The sequence below is a fragment of the Gossypium hirsutum genome, chromosome D12 (genome assembly GCF_007990345.1).
Source record: "Gossypium hirsutum isolate 1008001.06 chromosome D12, Gossypium_hirsutum_v2.1, whole genome shotgun sequence".
Taxonomy (NCBI): Eukaryota; Viridiplantae; Streptophyta; class Magnoliopsida; order Malvales; family Malvaceae; genus Gossypium; species Gossypium hirsutum.
Window position 1 is genome coordinate 17,378,884 of NC_053448.1, and position 5,536 is coordinate 17,384,419.

A 5,536-nucleotide genomic window follows, 5' to 3' on the forward strand; every position below is an offset into this window, starting at 1 on the left:
CCGTCACCGGAGTCGAACACGAGGTGTTAACAGACTTTAAACCACATATAAAAAAAATTTCCCAGACACTGCCAATCTGCGTACTAGTCGCTTAAAAAAAATCATATCTTGAGTTCAGAAACTCGGAATCCAGTTCCGTAAATTTTACCTGAAACTAGACTCATATTCCCATCTACATATTTTTTTCTAGAATTTTTGGTTGGGCCAATTAGTACAGTTTATTAGTAAAAGTCTCCCATGTTACAGGGATCGACTACACTGACCTTTACGCATTACGACTTGGATATCTCCCTGTACAGGGCTTCAATACTGATGTCGTTTGTTTCTATAGAAACTAGACTCAAAGAGGAATCTATAAATATATGGCATGACTCCTAATTATCTCCGGTTAATTTATAATGAATTTCCAAAATCGAAACAGGGAATCCAGAAACCGTTCTGGCCCTGTCTTACGAGAACCTGAATATCTCTTAACATACTGTCCATATGATCGTTTCGTTACTTTCCTATGAAAATAGATTCATCAAGGTTCGTTTACATAATTTATTCACTATTTAATTCCCTTCCTAATATTTTTAGTGATTTTCCAAATCTACATCACTGCTGCTGTCAGCATCTGCCTTTAAGGTAGACTTTACCTATTTCATAGTTTCCATGATTTAACTAGCCCTTTTAGCATAAATAGCACAAATTATGATAGTGATTAACCATTCCCATGGCCAATCCTTGTTAAGCATATCCACACCTCTCAATAACCATATCCATACCAAATGATTATAACATTATACTCAAACATATATAAGCCATTTTCGCATGGCTATCCAAAATTATACTAGTCCAAAGGGTCCATGACCCCCAACAAAAAGGGTAGTCCTATACATGCCATTTCGAAGTTCAACCAAAATTGTACCAAAAAGGGGGGGCTTTGATAGTGTGGGCGACTTCAACTTCAAAATCCCGAGTCCGATAGTTGGAGAACCAAAATCTATAAAACAGAGGATCAAAGAAACGGTGTAAGCAATTTATGCTTAGTTAGTTTTGAGCAAAGAATTCCAGCACAGCAAAAGTATAGCATTCATACAGCTAAACGGATAATTTCATATGCACAAATTTTCGATATCATACTTGCTTCACATTACCAACCCTTATGTACATACACAAAAGATCAACTTAGCCAAAGGCCGGTAGCTCGTTTATCAACTGAGCGAATACTTATTTGTAAGGGCTCAACTAAATTCAAGCACATACGAAACATACCTCAATGTTGGGATGTTTCTAGAGTATTTACTGAAATTTTTACAGCAAGATCATTCGTTCCCAAATCACGTACCTTCGGAATTTAACCGGATACAGCTACTTGTTCAAATGCCTTCGGGACATAGCCCGGTTATAGTAACTCGCACAATTGCCTTCGGGACTTAACCCGGATTTAGTAACTCGCACAAATGCCTTCGGGCTTAGCCCGGAATTAGTATCTCGCACAAATGCCTTCGGATCTTAGTCCGGATATGGTCACTTAGCACAAAGCCTTCGGGACTTAGCCCGGACATCATTCAAATAACCATGCACATTTAACAATAAATCATGGCACATGCGTATTTCGTTTTCGTTAGCAAAACTCAAACACAAGACACTTATCATTCTTGCAATTTCAGCTCAATAGCCACACACAAAGAGCATGATTTTGATTTGCTTAAAACATGATCTAATCAAATCATAATTTAAGCTCTTTTACTCAAGAACTTACCTCGGGTGTTGTCGAACGATTCCGATAGCTATTCAACCACTTTTTCCTTCCCTTTATCGGATTTAGTTCCCCTTTGCTCTTGAGCTTAATTAAACAAATAAATTGATTTAATCATTTGAGCATCGAAAAGAGGAACACAAGGCACTTAGCCCATATTTATACATTAGACATTAAAGTCACATATGTACGGAATCATGAATCAAACTCAACATTTTAGCTAATTTTTCCCCCTTGGCCGAATTTTCTAAGCCAAGACAAAAGCATCAATATGCTTGCCTCTAACCGAATACATGCAACACCAATCTCCTTCCTATGGCCGAATATGCATGTCTATGTTGGGGCCGATTGCAACACTTAATACATTCTACAAGTATGGTCACTTGTATTGACTAAACACCATTTTGTTTCAAGTTCAAAACTTGGCTAATACACACATATATACACTAGTAAAGCATCCTCTCCCTTTCCATCAATTTAACACATGCATTACTCATTAATATACAAAAATTATATTCGGCCTTAGCACACAACTTGCTAGCCGATTCTTCTCCATCTAGCAACCAATGCACATATGTGCTCACTCAAAAATGCTAAAAAGAAGATTCAAGAATCATCAATCCACCATCACATGCATCATTAACAAGCTTCATATTTAGCATGCAATGGCATTAACACAAAATCCACCTAGGCCGAATATCATCCCCATGACATAGCAAAGATTTGAACCATGGGCTAATTAGAACTCAAGCTAGCAACTAAAAACATGCATGAATCTCATGGCACAACTTCAAACATACCTTGATCTAGATACAAGTATGGCCAAACCTCCTCCTAATCCTCTTCCAAACCAAACATGAAGCAAGAACTCCTTCCTCCTTCCTTAGAATTTTCGGCCAAATGAAGATGAAAAAAGGATGAACAAAATTTTCTCTTTTCTTTTCTTTAACTCACAGCAATGGGGGGGGGGAAACAACCACACATTTTTTTTTGTTTTCATCATATTCCCTTTCATTATTTTATGCCCATGCTCCTTATTTTATTTTTTTCCACGCATGATGCACCAACACAACATGTCTATGACATGTCTTGCCCATCACACTTGGTCTACCATGCTTGTCATGGTCGGCCACTACTAATTAGGGGGGGATTTGACATGCAAGTCCCCCCTTTTTATTTCATGCACTAATAGGTCCTTATGCTTCGACCTATCACATTTCAAAAATGTCGCACATAAGTTCTATTGACTAAATTCACATACAATCGACTAAATCGAAGCTTGAAATTTTCACACATTCATAATTACATATTCTAGACAATAAATATCACATTCAAACATTTCGGTGACTCAGTTTAGCGGTCCCGAAACCACTTCCCGACTAGGGTCAATTTTGGGCTGTCACACAAACATTATTTCTTTCCAACATGCATTATCAACCACATTTCAAACATCAAATTGTCTATAAACAAAGTCCAAAGCAACATCAATACTCTATTAGTCCAAAACAATAATAAAATCAATTAAATAATTATAATAATCAACCAAAATCCTAACCCACATTGCCTTTATTAAAAATACCCAAAGATATAAAACTACCTACTCAAAAGTTTTATTGCCTTGCTAGGGTCACTACCTTGGTCACTCCACTCACACCGAAGATGTTACTTATCTGCAAGGATTTAGTGAGAAGTGTGTGAGATTAAACAAGCTTAGTGAATGTTTCAGAAATTGCTACAAAGTATGCACATCAATATAGGTTAATTAAGAGCATTCTCAAACACATTCTCAAATTCAATATATAAGTATGTGTTAGAGAAAAATGTATTGGACAGACTCGCTATGAGTATGTTTCTTGGATTATTATGTAATAGTCACAATATTACTCATAGTGATAACTATGTATATGATCTTCAAACTTGCGATCATCATTGTCCCAACATCGTGAGTCGTATGTTTTGATACAGTCAAAATATCTACTGTAACAAGTTGTACTATAAAGACTGATGTTGGATATACCACAATCCATGTAGTGAGATATGGTTGATCAAGATAGGATTTATCCCTCCTACATAATGGGAGCAATATCTTAGGCCTCTTGATGGAGTGAGATTAGAAATGTATGACCATGCTCAAATAAGTTGATATGAGATATCATACTTATTTGTTATTGTAGTCTACTCAGAAAATCAATAAATATGATATTGCAGTATACAAGTATGACTATTTCATGACTTGTGTTCAATCTAGATATTAAGGATAAAAGGATATAATACATGAAAAGATTATCAGGAAAAGGTTATGTCGAATCAGAACTTCTTCTTACTTGGGTGGCAATGAAGCATTAGTAGATGCTACTCATTGCTTATATAATGTTATAAAAGTTCTAGTATTACTACCAACGTTACAAAATCCTATAGGGTCACACTCTATACTTGAAACGAACAAAATCCAAATACATTTGGTATTGTATTTAGTTGTCACATGAATTAAATTAATTGATGAATTAATTTAATTTGATAGTTGAATATTAAACACATTATATGTACAAATTTGTTGTATACAAATAGAGAACATAAATATAATTAATATATGAATTTGATTCATACAAAATATTAATTGTATATATTTTACTGTATTTATTAATATAAACAATTATATTAATTAATTTCTAACAAAATATAAAAGACATGATAATTAATGTTCTTTTGGAAAGAATATAATTAATATATGAATTTGATTCGTACAAAATATTAATTGTATATAGTTTACCGAATTTATTAATATAAATAGTTATATTAAATAATTTCGGTCAAAATATAAAAAACACGAAAATTAATATTTTTTGAAAGAATATAATTAATATATGAATTTGATTCATACAAAATATTAATTGTATATATTGTACCGAATTTATTAATATAAATAGTTATATTAATTAATTTCGGTCAAAATATAAAAGACAGAAATTAATATTCTTTTGCAAGAACATAATTCATTTTTCTAACTTTTCATTTGCCTTCTCTATTAATAAGGGAATAATCCTGATTTTCCTTTTTTTTCTATGTAATATCAAAAAGGATAAAAGGATAATAATCCCTTAGTGTGTTAAGGTTACCAACTTAATAAAATAAAGGTCTAGCAGTCTTTTTTATTATTCTCTCTGAAAAATTCAAGAGAAAGTGGCTGTTCGTTTTTTACGGGGTGGACTACGTAGAGGCCGAGACATTTTCATTGTAGCTTGGAATCTTCACATATGTTAACCACACAACATGCACAAAAAATTAACAGCCGAAAACACACCTTGTAACACCCCTTACCCGTATCCAACACCGGAATAGGGTACGAGGCATTACCAGAACACATACACTTATAAACGTATTTAACCGAGTTATAAAATTACATCTAAATTAAAACTTTCAAAATTAATAAAATTCTTTTATAATTCTTCATAATATATCCTCAAAATATTATAATCATAATAAATAGGGCCTACGAGACCCGATACATACTCATGCAATTCAATGCATCATTTCCACTTCATTCAATTGGCAATTTCTCATGCTCACAATTTAAATCATATCACTAGCAATTTCCATTTAATTCACGTACAATTCAATGTCAATAAGTTCAACAGTAATACTTAATTACCATTTAACTCAACGTTTATCGATTGTACCATTCATTAACACATTTATGAAATTCTCAATTTTGCAATGAAAATATCACTTTAGCTTAAATAACAACATCATCCTGGTATAAATACACTACCACTTATCCATTTAATTTAATTC